At 42.8% G+C, this 20,716-nt stretch overlaps 1 long non-coding RNA gene across 2 annotated transcripts in view; it reads right to left on the bottom strand.

Annotated features, from left to right (window-relative positions):
* Positions 1 to 20,716, bottom strand: part of LOC104652815 (uncharacterized) — a 46,795-nt gene that overhangs the window by 13,046 nt on the left and 13,033 nt on the right. The window contains exons 1-2 of one of the 2 annotated variants that reach the window (XR_012513405.1): positions 14,336 to 20,253; positions 12,098 to 12,251 (exon numbers count right to left, since the gene is read on the bottom strand). The exons of the other annotated variant lie outside the window; for it this stretch is intronic. This is a non-coding gene — a long non-coding RNA (uncharacterized LOC104652815). Of the gene's footprint in view, positions 1 to 12,097; positions 12,252 to 14,335; positions 20,254 to 20,716 lie in introns of those variants that run through there. 2 annotated transcript variants of the gene reach the window in all.

Below are 20,716 nucleotides of genomic sequence, written 5' to 3'. Positions count from 1 at the left end.
GTCCCTTTTGATGTGTGGAAGTTTTGCATTTTATTTTAATCCAGGAGATGAATGCTTCTCCACTATTTTTTTCTTCTGTGGATGGAAAGGTGATTCTCAGTCTCAGATTTGTGCTTTCTTCTGGTTCTCGTAAGGGTTCTTGTTTTCAGTTCTATCCTTGGGCGAGGTGGTAGTTGTTTAATTTCCCAAGTTGCTAAGCTGGGCTTCCATCCTCATTTATCGAGTGATTCTTCATCTTTGGCCACAGATATTTAATGCTATTACCATACTCCACAGCTTCTAAAATTAAAAAAAAAAAATGTCCACGTTAGCATCTCTGAGATCTGGGTCAATTTTCAGTCTCCAGCACCTAAAGGTCTTTGCTGGCTTGGCGTGCAGTCCACTTCTTCCTGGGAAGTTTTGGATTTGCTTATGCTATCATCTGGGGACACGATGGACGTGAGACCACTTCGGGCTTCCAGCCTGAAGTTCCTTTGGACTTCACACTGCAACACTGTGTGGGCGTTGGCTCTGATTCCAATTCTCAGGGGAGACGTATTTTCTTCCCTCCACCCAGTGTAAAGATTAAGATGCAAGAGCATTTCTTTGTGATCTGTTTCTGCGTGGTGCTTGCCTTTCTTATGGAACCTTAGACCGAGGATATAGCCCTTGTCATAGTGGTTCTATTAAATTCCATCTTGGGAGTTTTTCCTCTGTTATTAGTGCATGGGATAATACTGCATCACACAATCAATAACGTGTCTTATATTCAACAAAATATATTACATATAAAATAAAAATATATCCTGAGTTCAGTTTCAAGATTGTCTAGTATATTTTTTCTATTTCTTGTTAATTTCACTCGTATGACAGTGTTTTGAGATTTTTAACTTTAATGTTTCTTTCAGTATCTGGTAGGACAATTTCTTCCTAATTATTCATTCTTTCTAAAGTGTTCCAGGTCTTTTTTTTCTTCTTTTTTTCTTTTTGAGATGGAACCTTGCTCTGTCATCCAGGCTGGAGTGCAGTGGCGTGATCTCGGATCACTGCAATCTCTGCCTCTTGGGTTCAAACAATTCTTCTGCCTCAGCCTCCCAAGTAGCCAGGATTACAGGATTATATTTTTAGTAGTAGAGACGAAATTTCACCATATTAGCCAAGCTGGTCTCGAACTCTAGACCTTTTGATCCGCCTGTCTCAGCCTCCTAAAGTGTTGAGATTACAGGCGTGAGCCACCACACCCAGCTCCAGGCTATTTTTTTTTCATTCCAGATTAATATTAGAATTAATGTTTCAAGTTCTCACACATCACTCTTATCAGTAAATGAATAATTTTTTAAAACCCTGCTGAGATTTTTATAGGATCGTCATTAAACCTATGAATAAATGTGGGACAAATTGATAAGTTTGCAATATTAAAAGTTAATATATTTTCTAATCAAAACCATTTGATCATCTTAAAGACCTTTTTATATTTTTCTATCATTAAAATTTTATAATTATACTTTTTTAATATTTCTGGTTAATGACATCCTTTCCCAATTATTATACATTCTAATGTTACTGAGAATGGAATTATGTTTTTGTTAATTTTCTATTTGATTATTTTTGACATGCAAGACAGTTAATGGTTTTTGCATTTTGATTTTGTAACTAACCACCTTTCTAAACTTGCTTAATCATTTTCAAATTATATTTTCATATTTTTAAGATATCATCAACTTTTATATTGATCAACTTTTTAAATACTTTAGGAAAACCAGAGAAACAGTGCTACATTAAATACATGCACTGATTGTACAATGAATTCTGATGTTTTAAAACTTCAGCATCTTAGAATGAAGACATATAGATTTTATAAGCAGAACAATCATCTTATCGATATATAATGTTAATACTATTCTGTCCACACAGTTTCTCCTCCTAATTCTCTTATTTATACTGGCTAACATTGATAATATTATTCTTGATTTTAATGAGAAGACCTCTAGTGTAGTGGTTTTTAATTACCAAATTTTTCTTTAGTGTGGGGAAAGTCAGAGGCCTTTTGAAATCTGATGAAAGATGTTCATTCCATCCTCCAGATAAAAGCAAATGTGCACTCATAATCTGACTTCCTGAGCCTTCAAAATTCTCTCAACCCTCTTTATACAGGTTTCCACCAATCGCCAAAGTTCATGAAAGCTGATTCAGGACTCCTCTAGGTGTTACTTCTTAGATGAATGTTAAAAGTTAATGTAGGTTACATTTGCTTAGTTAGGACATCCTCTTTATTCACCCTCTTTATCTCTGTCTCTTTTTTTCTACAAAAAGTTAGTAATTAGTGTTGGATTCTATTAAATACCGTTTGGGTATCGCAGTAGATGGTATCATTTCTCCCATTTCTTCAGCCCTTTCTGCACCCATGATTTGCTGTGAGACCTTGCAGTTTCTTCTGTGAGAGGAAGAGTGGATTTTTCTGTCCTGCTGCTATTGGGAACAGATATGAAACTTGCTTAAGTGGCCTGAATTGCAAGCTGAAGCCAAGCTGAGATGACTCCAGCTTAGATCAGCTGATCTCCAGCTGACCCACAGACATGGGCAGTATACATTTTGTTGTTTAAAACATCTGTATGAGTCAGGGTTCTCCAGAAAAGCAGACCTGATAAGAGATAGATAGATAGATAGATAGATAGATAGATAGATAGATAGATAATAGATAGATAGATAGATCATAGATAGATAGATTGATAGATAATAGATAGATAGATAGATAGATAGATCATAGATAGATCATAGATAGATAGACAGATAATAGATAGATAATAGATAGATCATAGATAGATAGATAGATAGATCATAGATAGATAGATGGACAGATAATAGATAGATAGATGGATAGATAGATAGATAGATAGATAGATAGATAGATAGATAGATGATAGATAGATAGACCAACAAGAATAGGGAATTGGCTTATGCTATTATGGAGGCCAAGAAGTTCTATTACAGGTTATCTGCAAGTTAGAGAGTGAGGGGAGGTGGTAGCAAAGCTCAGTTCAAGTCTGAAGGCCTGAGAACCTGGAGGCTGATGGTGCATAACTTAGAGTCTAAAGGCAGAAGAACCTGAAGGTCTGATGTCCAAAAGCAGAAGTGTCTAAGCTCCAGAAGAGAGAGGGGACAAATTTTCTGTTTCCCTTTGCTTGATCAGGTCTTCAGTAGATTGATGGAGCCTGCCCTAACTGAGTGAGAGTGAGTTTTCCTTACTCAGTCCACTGATTCAAATGCCAATCTATTCCAGAAACACCTTCACAGACATTCCCAGAAGCAATGGTTTACCAGCTATTTGGGTATCCTTAAACCCAGTCAAGTGGGCACATAAAATTCGCCGTCACAGGCACTGAGTCTGGGGACTGGTTTTTGCAAACCAAATTTTGTAGCTCACCGATACAGGTACCTATTTAATCAGTGTATTATCATTCCCTTGCCACGTAATGGATTGCTATCACCTCAGTGACTCAGAACAGCACGTTTTCCATGAGTCAGGTGTCCAGCAGGGCTTAGCTGGACCCTTTGCTCAGGGTCTCCTAAGGCTGCAATCAAGGTAGGAGCTGGGCTGTGTTTCTATCTGGACATTTGAGTTAACAAATAATCCACTTCTGAGCTGAATAAAGTTGCTGGGAGAACTCATTCCCTTACGGCTGTATTACCAAGGCCTTCTTTTGGTTGTTGTTTATGTGTTTGTTTTGTAAGCGGTAGACCAAGAACCAGCCTCAGCTCCTAGAAATTACCCTTGGTCCTTGCCATATAGCCTCCTCTGTAGAGCCACATGTCACAACAAGGCAACTTATTATTTTTTTCAAAGCCAGAGAGAAAGAGAGAGAGAGAGCTCACCTCTGTTGAAGACTCTTCCCTCGTGAGGACCTCCTGATTATGTCAAGATAATCTCTTGATTTATTAAAACTCAACTGATTAGGAGCTGTAATTACCTCTGCAAAACCCTTTCATTTTTGCCACAGATTCTATCGATTAGAAGCAAGTTACACTTCCCAACCATAGTCAAAAAAAAAAAAGGGGGAAGGGATAATATAATTACATCGGGGGTCATCTTAGAATTCTGCCTACCACAATCTTGTATTTAATATGCTTAATTATATTAATATGTTAATGTAATATTTGCATGTGAAATCACTTTGCATTCCTAGAACAAATTATGTTTGGTTATAATTTATAATCCTTTAAAGTCCTGCTAGTTTTCTTTCATGGGTAATTTAATTTGTACTTTTGTTCTCCTATTCAAATAAGAGATTGATCTGGAATTTCTTTGCCATTCTGGTGTGTTTGATAGCGAAAAGTGAAACTAAGATTGTAAAACACATTCAGAAGTCTACTGTATCTATTGATGTTCAGTCAGGACAACAGAACCACCTCAAATATTGTAAGAATAAGAATGACTTGTAGCTGTCTTCTTGTCTTGGGTTTCACAGGGGCGTATGTTAGGGAGGTATTTTTGGTGTTGAAACTTTGGGATGTAATCTAGTGGGTGGTGCTTACATGTACTGATCACCTAGTAGGCTCTTGCTCAGTCATGCGGCTCCCCTGTATTTCCTCATAGTTGTAGCCATGCTCTCTCTCAATCCTCTGAAAGTGTGGGCTCCTCTCCCACTTCGGTGCTGGCTGCAGATTGTAGCATGGCACTCCTGGGCTGCCCACTGCAGCTCTGGGGTGATCTCAGGGTTTACGGTTCTTCCCCACCTTGGAGGCAGGAAAGGGAGGGATCTTAATAGTCATTGTGACCAAGGGTCTTTGCTTGTCTCCTGAGGACTTCACCCCAGAGAGATGCAGGTAAGCAATTGCTCACTGCAATCAGCATTCAAGAAATGCAAATCAAAACCATCATGAGATACCGTCTCATGCCAGCCAGAATAGCTATTACTAAAGAGCCAAAACAAAACAAAACAAAACAAAACAAAACAAAACAAAAACACAAATGCTGGTAAGGTTGAGGAGAAAATGAAATGCTTGTGCACTGTCAGTGGAAGTGCAAATTAGTTCAACCATTGTGAAAAGCAGTATGGTGATTCCTCAAAGAGCTAAAAACAGAACTGCCATTTGACCTAGCAATCCTATTACTGGGTATATACCCAAAGGAATATAAATCATTTTAACCACAAAGATACATGCATGTGAATGTTCACTGCAGCGCTAGTCACAATAGCAAAGACAAGGAATCAACCTAAATGCCCATCAATGGCAGATTGGATAAAGAAAATATGGTACATATACATTATGGAATACTATGCAGCCATAAAAAGAATGAGATCAAGTCCTTTGCAGAAAAATGGATAGAACGGGAGGCCATTATTCTTAGCAAACTAACACAGGAACAGAAAATCAAATACCACATTTTCTCATTTATAAGTGGGAGCTAAATGATGAGAATACATGGGCCAATAGAAGGGAGCAACACCCACTGGGTCCTACTCGAGGGTGGAGAGTAGGAGGAGGGAGAGGATAGGAAAAAATAACTACTGGGTACTAGGCTTAATAGTGGGGGGAGGAAATAATCTGTACGACAAACCCCCATGACACAAGTTTACCTATATAACAAACCTGCACATGTACCCCGATCCTAAAATAAAAGTTAAAAAAAAAAAAAAGAATAAGGGCATACATGGGCAGGAAAGGATCCAGTAATGTAAAGGGTGAGGAGAAGTGGAAAAAGTTGGAGGATCAAGGAAGTCTTTTTTGACCTCCTGAGCCCGGCTGCCTGGCTGGATAAGCCTGAACTCGTGTGGAAATCTGAAAAGCACACACACCCAGTCACTGCAGTGGGACCCTGCAGGGGGAGCCCATTGGAGTGGACCCGCAGTGGAAACTGTTCCCTCTATAGGAACCACTGCCTCTGCAGACCTATAGCCAAGCACTTGAGGGCAGTCCTGGGGGTGCTATGGGAAAGTGACTGGCCACAGAGCAAGAGCAAGGTGAGGCCATGCTGGTGCCCCCCAGGCAGCTCAGCATCTGTCTGTCCACATGTCTGCCCACCCCAACCTCTGATAATGCCTTCTGCCTCCTCCCCACCCTGGGAAGCTCACATGGATTTCTCCCTGGTCATTCTGGGAAACGCCATTTGGGGCCTTAGACGAGAGCTGTCGTGCCAAGTTGACAAGGCACAAGTCAGGCTTCCCCAAGACAAGCTAGGTGTTTGCCTAACATGCAAGACTGGAGAGAGGATATGAAGGAGGGAAGGAACTCTGATGAAACATCTGCTGCCCCACATTTCTCCCACTCATCTATTTGCTCATTTGAATGAATTATTAAGGTCATGCTACACGCCATGTACTGTTCTTGGTGCTGCTGATGGACAAATCAGTGTGATCCAGTGCATTCCCTTGCAGAGCTTACCATTCAGTGTAGAGGGCAGACAGGTGGCTAGGTCACTACGTTCCAGGGTGATATGTGCTAAAGGAGAAGGTTGCAGATATTTCCCTGGAATGCCCTTGGAGCCTGCCAGGGTTGGGGCAGGGGATGTTGGGCAGAGGATACCAGGCACAGCACCTTATACCAGGCACATGAGATGCCAGGGAAGGGAGTGAGCATGAAGACTGAGAGCAAAGAGTAACCCAGGCAAAAGAAGGGCGTGTGTGAAGGCCCAAGGCTCAGGGTGCAGGGGAGCGTTACTCACTCAGGAATTGTCAGATTCAGCATGGATACCGCTTAGGCCGCTCCTGGTGTGTCAGGTTAATGCCTTCATCCCTGGACAACTGAAGTCAGGAGGGATTTCAGCAGGACAGCCTCATGGTTAAGTTTATGCTTCAAGGAGACCACAGGGACAATTATATAGGAAATGCATTGGTGTATATAAGACTGGAAGCATGAAGACCAGCTGACAACCCCAGGCAGAAGTGACAGAGGCTCAAATTAGGAGCATTGGTGAAGAAGGAGAGAAATCTAAGGGTTGAACACATGTTAAGAAGGTAAAATGACAACACTGAATGGCCCATTTGATTGGGGACATGAGAGAAAGGAACTCAACTGCATGATCCAGGTCTAGATCATAAGGGATGGAGCGATGGGTGGTTCTACATATGAGGAGCAAGGAGGAAATTTGTATGAGGAGCAAGGAATTTTTGAGGGTGCAGAGAAGATGATGACTGTAGTTTTGGGTGTGTTGATGAGACTTCCAGTTGGACGTATCCAAATTTGGAATTGAGGAGAGATCTAAACTTGGAAATTGTCATAACCTAGATGAAGGGATTTGAAGCAGACCCTGTCATTGCCCCACCAGTACTCCCTGGCCCACCCAGAAGTTGCTCACATGTGGTTGCCATTCAGATCTGTGGTTTTCTGTGTCTCTCTGCCTGAGACATTCTCTAGTTTGGGCACTTCCTGGCACCTGCACAGAAGAGACAGAATGTTCTGGGAGGTAACCCCTCAGAAACAACCCTCAGTCATTGAGAGAGGGACACTGTTAGATAAATACCCATTTCCTGTCCCCTTGGGGAGCTCATCTGTGGGCATTCCATGCCATTGTTCCTCAAAGCTGAGCCCAACCTTTTCCCCTGGAGAGATTGTTAAAACTCAGATTCCCAGGCCTAATCCAGAGATTCTGAGTTATTAGACCTGGTCAGGAGGGAAATAAGATTCTCATTTCTATGCACATCAAAACCACAGTGAAATAACATCTCACCCTAGTGAGAATGTCTATTAATAAAAAGACAAAAAATAACAGATGCTGGTGAGAATGTAGAGAAAAGAGAACTCTTATACACTGTTGGTGGAAATGCAAATTAGTACAGCCACTATGGAAAACAGTATGAAGATTTCTCACTAAAAATAGATCTACCATTTGATCCAGCAATCCCACTACTGGGTATTTATCCAGTTGCAAAGAAATCTGTGTATCAGAGAGATACCTGCACTCACATGTTTATCCAAGCACTGTTCACAAGAGCAAAGACATCAAATCAACCTAAGAGTCCATCAATGGATCAATGGACAAAGAACATGCAGTATATATACACAATAGAATACCTTTCAGCCAAAGAAATGAAAATAAAAGAATGAAATCTTGTTATTTGCAGCAACATGGATGGAACTGGAGGTCATTACATTAAGTGAAATAAACCAGGTACAGAAAGATAAATACCACATGCTCTCACTCATATGTACGGGCTAACAAAATTTATCTCATGGAGATAGAGAATAAAATGATAGATACCAGAGGCCAGAAGGGTGTGGGTGTGGGAGGAGAAAATGAAGAGATGTTGGTGAATGGATACTAACATATAGTTGGATAGAAGGAAAAAGTGCTAATTATCAATACTAGTCTAGGGTGATAGCCTAGTATTTTCAAGTCCTCTAGACATTTCAAGTCCTCTCCTCTGGCTATGTTGACATATATAATATATTTAAATATTGTGTATTTCAATATACAATATATATTTAAATATATTGTATATTTCAACATGCAATATATATTTAAATATACTGTATATAATATATATTTAAATTGGAATATACAATATATATTTAAATATACTGTATATTTCATCATAGACAGAGGAGAGGACTTATGTTCCCAACACAAAGATATTCAAAGTGATAGACACCCCAAATACCATGACTTGATCATTACACATTACATGCATGTAACAAATACATGTATCCGATAAACATGTAAAATATTATGTATCAAGAAAAGAATTCTTTTAAAGATTTGCATTTCTAACAAGCTTTGTGTTGCTGTACCTCTCAACACGAACCCAAGGGGTCATTTCCAGTTTGCAGGAAGGTAACCCCTGTTTAACACTCACTTTATTGACTTTCTGTCTTCCCTGTCTCCCCTCTCTCTCATCAGCTTATTGGGATCGTACTCCAGATGAGCTACAGGAACCCAAATCCTTGTCTGAGGTCTGCTTTTGGCAAATTCTAATTATGATAACCACTGAGGCCCGTGTATAATAAGGGAATACTTGGGAAAACTCTCTCAGAATTGTCATCCCAATTGGGACACACGGAATACATGAGGGACATTCAGGGTAACACAGCAGCTTGGGAGTTGTGCCTGATTCCTGCCCCGTTAGAAATATTTCTATCACAGAGACGCTGCAGCTAAAGGATGGTGGGGAGGGGGAATGATTTCCAAATGATGGAAATAAAAACAACAGTGGACCAGAATGTTTACAAAAAAATAACATTTTTTCATCTCTGCTTTAAATATGGAGAATGAGTCTCAAGGATTTAAAAAAAAAAAAATCTGTTTGGTTTCACTTAACCCATCGATACAGTTTGGCTGTGTCCCCACCCAAATCTCATATTGAATTGTAGCTCCCATAATTCCCACGTGTTGTGGGAGGGACTTGGTAGGAGATAACTGAATCATGGGGCAGTTTCCCCCATACTGTTTTCATGGTAGTCAATAAGTCTCATGAGAGCTCATTGTTTTATAAGGGGTTTCCCCTTTCACTTGGTTCTTACTCCATTCTTCCCTGCCACCATGTAAGATGTGCCTTCCGCCTTCTGCCATGATTGTGAAACCTCCATAGCCAAGTGGAACTGTGAACCCACAAAACCTCTTTTTCTTTATAAACTATCCAGTCTCAGGTATGTCTTTATCAACAGCCTGAAAATGGACTAACACACCTACTCACCACACAACTGGAAACTGGCTTCAGTTTGTCTCTCTTTGGAGTAACCTGTTCATTCCATAATATTTCTTAATAGTGTTTGTAGTCACAAATATTCATCTTTCCATGGCTACCATGCTAGATAAAATTCTTCCATAGGGTTTCTTTCCACCGTTTCATTCCAGCCCTTTCTCAAGATCACTTTTCTGAGTGCAAAGATCCCAGGAAGGTGTAATTGCAATCAAAGTGTGTGGATGGGTCTGCCATTAGACGTCTCTCTCTGACCTGAGGCAGGAAGCTGAGGGCACTGGGCACCTGGCATAAGGCAGTGGAAGGGCTCAGAAAGTGGACAAGACAGACAGTCATGAAAGACGTAGTGCCACTGGAGTTCTACCTACATGGGAACTGCAATAATGACACCCACGTCTTGGTTCCTTCTTTTGTTGTTCGATGTCTTAGAGAAGTTGGGTCAGTGCAATGCCAGCAGCCTTCTCCAGAGGTCAGGGGGCCGGCCGGGATGGGAATAGAGAGTGAGCATTAGGTTCAGGCAAAGCCATACAGTGGACCAGGCTGTGACCTGCATGTTCGTCTGTGGCTCTGGTGACAGCAGTGGTTCATGTGCAAATGGGAATGTTGCAATCCTCACATCTTGCAGAAGACGCTGAGTCCATCCTCCGCTTGTTCCCCACACTGACTCAGGCTAGAAGGAGCTTCTCACCAAGACATGGGAAAATCATGCAAGAGAGGAAACAGAAAGACCACGAAGCTGCAAGCAAAAGCAGCCAAACTTCAACCACAGCAGAAAATGAACTGCTAACCTCTAAGAAAGGCTAGATCCCAGTATGTGCTCGTTACCTCTGGAAGAATTTATCTCTTCCCTAGTTGAGAATGCCCTGCCTCCCTGACTCTCTCCTACAATTAACTTCCCTGAAGAGGCAATGAGTGAGGGAAGAAGTGATGGGGAGGACAGAGAGGCAAGACTGTAAACTGAATAAATGTGTGATGCCGCCGATACAAGGTGGAAAGGGTGGCTCTGTGATGACAAGGGGACTTAGCAAGCCCAGAAGGCACCAGGCCGGCTTCATCCAGCAACAATCAAACTGGTATCCGCCACACACACACACAAGTTGGAAAGAAAATCAGGACTTTATCCAAACAAATCTATCAAGTATCAAGTTTGGCAAGAATAAAAATGCACCTAGTATATCACTGACTTTTGTATATCTGAACTCCAAACCTAACCAGCTGGAATATCCTATTTTAAGTAGCATCCCATTCAACCTTCCAAAAGCAAGGCATGTAGTCTTCGCAGGATGGAAGTCAGTGCCTTAAACAGTATCTTCTTCTCTGGATGCAAATGAGTCAAGTGCTGATCTACTCCATGGAGGAAAAAAAACTCTGAACTAAACCCCAAAGCCAGACTCATGAAAAATCAGTGTGATGGTTTCACCATCCAAAGGGTTATTGGCAAGTTAGTGGTCTATGTCCTGTGACAACATCAGTTCTGCTTTACAGAGAATGTGTCAGTCCTACAGTCCTCAGAGCTAGGAAATACTGGGTGGTTATAGACCATCAGAGCGCACGTGAGATTGGGGAGTGGACTTGGTTTCTGTCCAGGTTTTGGAGCTCATAATGAATGACGGTTGCCAACATGGGCTCAGACGGACCTGAGTCAGGTTCTACACTGGGGCTCGGAGGCTGTCAGTCACTTGCTCAGTCCCCTCCTCTCCCACCACAGGACTGTGACTCTGCCCTGGCTTGTAGGACTTGGTGACAGGCAGATGATAACAGCTGCAGAACTCTTGGCTCAGTGTCTCTTCCCTCTTAGGTGCTCCATAGCTAAGCAGATACCGGTGCTATTTTCCTCTAAATTTTCCTTACCATGTAATCATTAGCACAGGTCTCTCCAAAGAGCAATTTATGTTAAAGAATAATTTTGAGGCATTCAATTTGATTCTAATAGTCATAGCTGGGCTGTGTCTAGTTTGTGATTTTCAAACAAAACAAAACAGAAACACATCATTTAAAATGAGTTAAGCTGAAATGAACCAATGAGTTAAAATAAGTTGGATAAATTCTGCATGTCATAGAAATGACGGGAGGGAACAAAGCTGAGATAGGTTAGGGATGAGGTTAGAGACTAGAAAAGAAAGGAGAGTGAAGAAGGGGGTTCTGGTGTGGGAGAGAAGAAGGCTGTTTTCAATGCAGCCAAAAAGGCAATAAGGAAATAAGACCGTGTCCCTACTGTGCCCCAGGCCATCTTCCTCTGCCCGTCAGCCCTGCTTGGGCCGAGTGGGCAGGATGAGGGTCCTCTACTCATCCATGGAGCCACTGTGGTCTCTTCAGGGGAGCTCTTCTACCCCACCCAGCTTCTCCTAAAACTACCACTTGAGACAAAAGGAAAATGTGATTTTCATCCAGATGAATGTGGTGTGTTTTTGTTTTCTTAACTGTTGCTGAATGTCACATCACAAATTAGAAGCCTTTAAATTAATTTTAACCAAACATACTGTATCCTTTCTCACTGCGTTCATCTTTTCTGTCTGATTCTGCTCTCACTTCCTGAACCAGAGGAGAAATCTTAGATCCTTCAGTTTTCAAAAGTAAAAATCCATGGTCAGAAGCATGCCCTTCTCCTCTGGTTCTTAGCATTCTGGAATGCACCTGTGTTAAAATATGAAGAAATAAAACAAATATAAATTATGCATTTTCCAACTTAATTTAAAATGCATTATGCTCTGCTTTGTTCTCTGGAATTAGTCTTATTAAGGGGACAGATCTGTATGGATTAATTTTGAGTCAGTTTGTTCACTTCTTTGTAATTCAGTGGCAAGGATTTTTGTCCCCAGGCATCAAATTAAATTTTTTTTTTTTTTTTTTTTTTTTTTTTTTTACTGTAAGTAACACATACAAAATATAGACCTCTTTGTGTTATTTCTTTGTTTACCTGGCATGTAACATATTCTTATATTATGTTCCCGTCAAATCTTAAATCTTCTCCCTTTAAAGAACAAAACTTTCCCCACAATTTTTAAAGCAAGGTAACCCTTGTCACAATATCGGAGTTCCACACAATAATAACATTATTCTCTGGCTGGTATTCATTTCTGTTAGAGATCTTCATGGCCTCCCTCCAACCCAAACTCAAGAAAACCAGCCCCCAAGCCCCTGCCTTCCCAATAATTTTGGCAACATGTGAACTGATATTTTATGGCTATTTAAAATAGGTACCACATCATCATTCTTAAGTATTATTTTAGTACAGTAATTCTTTGTTCTGCTTCGACATTTTAAATCTTCATATTTCCCCCCCTACACGGAGCAAGAAAATCGTCTGCATTCTTAATTAGTCTTCTTTAAACAAAATATCCTTTCATATGCACTAATAAAGACTAAGGAGCCTTCCCCTCTTGTTTAAATAACTGCTTGCTGTAGTATAAAATTGTAAGAGACACGATGCAGATCAAGTTGCGGGCTTGAAGTGGGGAAGAGGAACAAGCCGTGCCATAATAAGCAGATTTTAATGATTTACTATAAATCAGCATTTTTGCCCTGTCAGTGAGATTGAAGAGGCAGACAGCTCCTCACATGTCTGCCGAGCAAATGCCTTCCTGATGAATCATGTGCACTGAATCACTGATCACAACATTCAAACGGCACATCCAAATAATGAGGGAAACATATACACAGGCTCCCGATGGCTGCTCCAAGGCAGCAGGAATATATGTTTTTCCGTTGTGTGGTCGTTAAACCCCTTGCATTGATCCTCCGAGGACTGCAAGGAGGGTAATAGAAGTGTATATTACCCGGTTAACCGCTGATGCCCGAAACACAGACTGATCTCCATAAATGCTCTCCCCAACCCCCTAGACTTTTGATGAGAATCTAATCTGGTCTTGAGGAGAAGGGGGGAAAGCAAAAGAAAAAAAAAATAAAATAAAAGACAGGCTATAATAATGAACCCGAACATAAAGAATCTGGCTGTAAAATCCAATAGAAATCGCAGCTAATTTCTGGGGGCTGCTCTTCTAATGCCCCCACCAAGCTCCCCCAGCCTCTGCCCCTGTGGTTTGCTTCCTCTGCCCATGCCTAATATTCCCCAGTGGTAGTGCTTCCAGTGGGTGGGATCATCCTGGGGAGAGGAGGGTCAATCTTCTTGCTGGAAGGACGCATTTGGAAACTGAGTATGGGGGACCTCCAACAGCACAGTGGTCCGGAGAACCAGGCCCCTGGGGCAGCCTCTGAGCCCATGGAGATGGACTTGAACTTGGAGATGTTCAGGAAGCATTTCCAGCAAACCAGAGGCTTTCCCTGATGGCAGCCTTCAGGGCCTCACTCCTTTCCACCACCACAGTCCGACCTTGTCGGCTTTGTCTAGTGCTGCGTGCTTCTTGCTGTCTTTGTAACACTCATCTTCATGGACTGTGACTTCCTTGGTTGCACGATCATTGTTTTGACTTTTTTTGGAAACCCTTAAAATATCTTGCACATAGTACAGGCTTTGTCATCATCCACCCACCTCCATGAGTAATGAATGAATGAGTGACAGCCACATCGGCCAGGTATTGGCCAGCTACACTCAGCTGGCCCTCTAGGACACCTCACTCTCAGAGAAAACGAGGACATCCTTGAGCCTAGGACGATCAGTTTCTCTTTGCCAGATCCTAACCTCATTCCCTCTGGCATCTGAAGCCCTGCTTTGGGGCTGGCTGGGAAACTACCAACCCTGGTCCCACCCATGGACTTACCTGGCTGTTCCACTGCTGTGAGGAAGATCTCCAAGGGAAGTCTCAACTCAAGCTGGAGAGGAAAATAGGGCAGCCTCCAACACCAGAGCATTTCCCACTGCATTCCTGTATGCACCCCACATTCCTGGAACACAGGTGGGGCGATGCAGCTCCACACTCGCTGCCTCTGGCTGCAATGCCCACTTCTCCCCTATTTAAATCTACGAATTGTTAAAAATAGAGCTACCCTTTGTCCCTGAAGCCCTGTCTCATCTAGTTCAAGCAAAGTAATCTCTCCCTTCTCTAAGCCCTCATCATGCTTCAAATATTTCCTTTGTTCATTCGTTCACTCGATTGATCAATTAATGCTTAGTAGAATATAGCCTGCGTCACACCAAGAGATGCCTGGTCTCTCCTGGTAACGGTGAAAAGAAGGTTGCCACCCTGCGGGGTGGCAGAGGCTGCATCGTCCATTCTTCGGTGTGTATCGAGCATTCGCTGTCTGCTAGGCACTGTTCTGGGCACGGCGGTACCCTAGCTGGGTCTGCACAAGTCCTTTCCAGGAGGTAACCAATCTGTGCTACATTTGTCCTCAATCAGAATCCCACACTTAGAAGGGCCTCTCCCTGGTTTACTGCTCTAATGTCACCATCGTGAAATTCATAACAATTTTTGAGCAAGAGGGCCTGCATTTCCATTTTGTGAAATACTGTAACGGTCCTGGTTTCTGTTTTGAAGAACTTGAATTCAGGGTGGGGGGGTGGGAGGAAGATGAAAATAAACAAGTAAATGAACGAACAAGGCATTTAAGATGCCTCTGTGTGATGAAACAGAGAGTTCAAGGAGGAACGGGGAAATCAAGGCAGGCTGGCATGAGGAGGAATCCCAACCAGAACCAGCATGAGATCAACCAGTTAATCCAGTGAACAAAATGAGCTGTTCAACCCCGCGGGGCGCCTCGGTGACTGCTCAACCTTTTATTCTGTTCCAGATGCTTGGACTGGTGGGTGCCTTCCTTGTCTCACCCTGGAGGGAAATCGTCAGGAGGTACAAGCCCCTGTGGACTCCTCTGCCAGCCAGACAGTCGAGACCATTAACGCCACCAAGAACAAGGAGAAACACCCCGGTGTGTTCACTCTGGAACTCTCTGGAACAGAAACCTCACTTTCCTCCTCCTCCCCTGGCAGCCTCAGCCTCTAAGCTTCCTGGGTCTTCTCTGTTCCTCTGTCCACCTGACTTTGCCCAGTAATCTTCCATAGGAGATGCACGATCCTACAGACAGCCTGAGAGGCTCATGCCCAGAAGGAGCTCCGTCTCTGGGCCTAAGGTTTGGAGAAACCGCCCAGACCATCCAATGCTTGTGAATTTCCTCTTCTCCTTGGGTCTCTAGCCCCAGGCTCCACCGTGGTAACTCAGAGCGCTCAGATGGGCTGGCATTACAGCCTTTCCTGGGCCAGGTAAGTTAGGTGTGAATTCTTTTACACAGGACTCGTGCTTCCTTTAGGTCTCTGGAGATGATGGGAGTATGGGACCGGAGCCAGGGCTGAGTGCCCTCCCACAATGGCCGCTCTCTGTCCTGTTCAGGGACCTCTCCTCCTGCTATCTGAGCCTCAGTCCAGCTGTCCCCTGGAGAAGAGAGAGAACCAAACAACCCGTCATCTCAGCCGGTGAGGAGGACTTGAGGTGACAAATTAGTGTGGCACCAAGCACAGAGGTTGGCACAGGAGACCCTTGTCACCTCCCCCAGGCTGTCTTCCATCAATAACAGTCTCCATCGTGGTGCTTGGTACTCCCATGGCAGTCACTGTCTCTCTGCTGCGGCAAACTCCTGATGAAATTCAACAGTTGGGACAAATGGGCCGGAAAGAAGTCTCTCTGAGGGCAGAGACCTTAGGTGCCACAATGCTTACCTGGACGTGATACCCAGCAGGTGTGCAGGGAGAGGTCTGAGGAAGGGAAGGAAGGGGATGGCGTGGCGCGCGTAGCGGCAGCACACAGGCTGCGTGCGGCCAGCGCCCAGGAAGGAGGTGTGTCAATACAAGGGTTGACACCAACTGCTGTGCAGTTGAAAGCCACAATGCAATTATCCACCCAGGAAAAGAGGGTCCCCTCCCACGGGACTGCCATCCACGAGAGGACATGGAAAATAAACTCGTGTGAGGTCAATTTAAAGGTTAAATGGAGGTCAACGGGGCGGGGGGAACTGAGACCCTCCCTGTCGATGGGAGCAGTCTTCTCCACTCACTTAGGACTTTAACCTTTGGCTCTGACATTCATCTGAAAAAAAAAAAAAAATCGTGAAGCAGATAATTGGGTATTAGTAGACATACCATTTTAGCCATCTTAGAAAATAAAAAAATAAGAGTGATCATGGATCCAGTGGCAGTTACTTTAGAAAGATAGTAACGTGTAATTCCCAGTTTCTCAGACTGTAACTTCTGCACTTAACCACTAATTTCTCCACTGCTCCAATTGCAGTGTATACATTTAGTTTAGAATTTATCATCACCGTTTGTGTATATTACGGCAGCAGCATAATCCATCCTCATGAAGCTAATGCTCAGCATTAGGAAAATGGACTCCGTATGGAGCCTGCCAGGCTCTGGCCTCAACACAGATGGAGTTGCAGGTTCCTGGCGCCCACTCCTCCCACCCCAGAGGATATGTGGCATTATATTTTGTGCACTCCCCCCAGACTGCACGGGCTGATTTCTGCAAGTTGCTGGTGTCCATTGTCTGTGGATGTAAAAATCAATGACCTACATAAGATTTTGATTTTGCACTGGGAATTGAGAGAGAGAGAGAGAGAAATAAACACACACAGAGAGAGAGAGAGAGAGAGAGAGAGAAAGAGAGAGAGAGAGATGAGATGAGATGCAAATGGAAAATAATGAAACAGTCATGTTAAGAAATATATTAGCATGTTGGACTCAAAAAATATATTTCCAAGAGGATATCAGGTTTTTTTTTTTTTTTTCCAACAGGAACATATTTAATTTCATGGTCATTTGATTAAAACAGTTAATTGTATTAATGTGTTATTGAGCTGGAAGTGCTGGTCATTCTGGGGAGGACGCTCACTCGGGCGCAGAGAACAAACCCTCGTCATTCCAGGGCTCTTTGGGAGCTGGTGGAACTAGGACCTGCTATTGAAACCTCTCAGTGGATGTTCAGTCCTTGTTTTTATTTTCTTAAAAGAGAGAGAGAGAGAGAAAAAAAAAAGCCTAAAACTGCTGATTTCTGCAGAAAAATCTGCAAATGAACTGTTCTATTAGCACAAACATACCAAAGTCTTTAGAACCCCTCTCTTCAAAAGCATAATTAGGTATTTATTTCAGACATACTAACATCTTTGCAGTAGCTAATAAGATGCAGCCCATTTGAATATTAATATAATAAATGATTAAATTAAACAGCAAGATTCAGACTCAGAAATAGCCTTTATAGGTCCCAGGGGGTCACTAAAACTGTTTCCATTTCTTCCTACAGTTAACATAGTGCAAGGGACAGGAATGCATAGAGCAATATTTGTCTTATGAAACGCAGAGTTTTATATGATGCTATTCAGTTTTATTACTCCACAGTTTGAATCTGGGGCCCAGAGTGAAGTCACCATGCTGTGGTCTGACAGCCCCTCTTCCTGTCTCACGGTTTGCTGGCATTCCAGAGATGCTCCACTGTTTGCACTGTTTGGCAAAGCGTCTTCTCTGATAGTCTCCATACCAATAGGTACTCACGCAGCTGGGCACAAGGTAAACTCATAACACGATGAAAGGAAACAAAGACAAAACCCCATAACCAACTGACTCTGCATACCGAACTGCCCAGGGTTTATTTTGTGTGTCTACGTGGGTGTGTTTCTGGACTCCAGGGAGCGCAGCGTGTGTGGTGAGGGGAGGGGGGCTGGCTGAAAGGCCACACCCAAAGCTGGGGTGTGGGCTGAAGCCAGATGCACCAGGATGTGGACAGGCTCTTCATCTCTCAACTGGGAAGGACCCCCATCCACCCACTCCCACCCGCACAGAAAAGAATAGGCAAAGTCCGCAGTTATAATTGGCCATTATTCCAATAAAGGTGTTTCCCTTTTTAAATTAGTTCATGAAAACTGCACAGTCTCCAAATCCCATGAACCTGAGATGTGTTAATAAACATCTGGCCATGTTTTTTGCTTAATTAGCATTCTCCAGTTTGGACGGAAGTCTGTTTATGTAAAACAAAACACACACAGACACACACACACACACACACACACACACACACACACACACACACCCACACACAGATTCTGTTTTGTAAGCCACAGCCCCTCAGAAATCCAAAACCAGCCTCCCCTAATGGTCGGAGAGAGATCTGGGTCTTCCTGTACTCCTATTTGTCAACTGAGCAGCAGCAGGAGAAAGATACTTGGATCTGCATGTCTAATTTTATTATGCAAGTCTCAGATTCAATATCTAATAACTTGATATAGTTGTGCTATTTGAAAATATTCACATTTTTGAAATAGAAGATATTGAAGCTTGCAGGTCAGCTTGCATTAAATAGAAAACAACACAAACCAGCCTCCAGCATGCCCAGAGTCCACATTATTATTATCCACAGTCAAAAATCTCCCAGCCCTATCTCTCTAAGGAGCGGCGTCGGCAGGGAGGTAATGGATAAGCCGTAACCCAGCTTGCGATTCTCTACCGTCTAAATTAGATAAAAGAAAAGTAGGAAGAAAACTCAAAGATAAGTGGTACAAAGTAAATCAAAACAAATCATCTTACCAAACTTTATTCACATCTGATACCATTTTTAGAAATTAAGGTCAGTTTTGTGGAACTAATAGGAAGTTATACCTATATATCTTGGACACCATGACAAAGCCGGGGTGGAAGATTTATACACCATGGTTGCAGATGCAGAAGAAAGATATGAGAGATCAAATGGAAGTGCGTGATAACAAATGAAAAATGGTCCCCACAGCCCATAAATTAATTGAGAAAAGAAGGTTGTCATTACTTGAACATGCTTTAAAATAAGGTATGGAATCCAGATGGCTGAGGATAGATAAGCTCACAAAGTTTGAGTAATTGATGACTTAAAAATAAAACAAGATCTTGAAGAAATGAATCACATCAGACAAGTTAGAGGAGGAATATTATAAGAGAAAAGAAGAGATTAAAAAAAGCACAGAAAGCAAAAATGAACCCCACATCTCTGGAACCATTGAAGCCCAATGGAAGCATAAAAGAAAAAGTGACTTCATGGGGATTCAAAAACAGGGGAGAGGGCAAGCAATGGGGCAGGTCAGTGGCAGAGCTCTAAGAAGGTGGCTATGTTTCAGATGCTGTTTCATTAACTTATTCAGCTTTGTTTGGGCTTTTCTGTTGCAAACATAGGCCTTTGACCTTTTTTTTTTTTTTTTTTTTTTTTTTTTTTGTCTTTAAATGATATCTACATAGGGCTTCCCTGAGGTGGGTCACCAACGTGGCAAATAATACTTTTCTGCTACTTCCTCTGAAGCTAATCCCCCATTAGAAAATTCAAAAACAATTTCTCTCTGGGGTACCTGTGTTGCGGGGGTCGGCGTGGCTGGCAGCTTGGGAATTTTCTTGGGGAGCTGAGGTTTGCCAAATAAGCAAACTCAATTCATTTTCTACAGCCAGAGTAGACCAGAACGTTCCCCGAGGAGACGATATCACCACCTAGGTAAGCCCATCTCGCTTCCTGCCCACTGCCAATGGGAAGAAGGCTCTTGACTTCAGGACCTTCTCCTGGAAATGGTACTTCTGCTGTATGCAGATGCAAAATGAGTTCGAAAGGAACAGTAAATTCTCCCTCCCTTCTTCCTTCCCTTTTATCTTTCTTTCTTCTCTTTTTCCCTCCCTCCCTTCCTTCTTTGCCCCCTCTCTTCTTCCTTTCTTCATCTCCTCCTCCTCCCTCTTTCCTTTTTTCCATCTTCCCTCTCTTCCTTCTTTGCTCCCTCCCTCCCTCCCTCCTTCCTTTCCCACTCCTTCCTCACTCTCTCCTTCCTTCCTCCCTCCCTCCTCCCTTCTTCCCTTCCTTCCTGCCTCCCACCTGCCTTCTCTCTTCCTTTCCTGGCTTCTTCCTTCTGTTTCCTTCTTTTCCTTCTATTGTTGTTTAACCAGAAGCTCTTTTTCCTCCTTTTCTGACACTTCTTTCTCCATCTTTCTGATCGCTACTTGGACTACCATCTGTAATTTCCCCCATATCCCTGAAATACAGGAAATGGAAGCAGTGGTGCAGCGTATTCCATATTTATGACTTCTCAGTACATTAGAGCATCCGCTGGCTCTGGAGAGCCCCCGTCTGAGTGCAGCTCGGTGGAAATGCTCTCTGTGCAGCCAAAAGAGGCCGGCTGGGGCAGGGGAAGCCTCGGAAGTATGCTAATCATGCCTC

This window comes from Saimiri boliviensis, chromosome 14 (assembly GCF_048565385.1).
Source record: "Saimiri boliviensis isolate mSaiBol1 chromosome 14, mSaiBol1.pri, whole genome shotgun sequence".
Taxonomy (NCBI): Eukaryota; Metazoa; Chordata; class Mammalia; order Primates; family Cebidae; genus Saimiri; species Saimiri boliviensis.
This window is presented reverse-complemented; position numbering and strand designations above follow the sequence as displayed.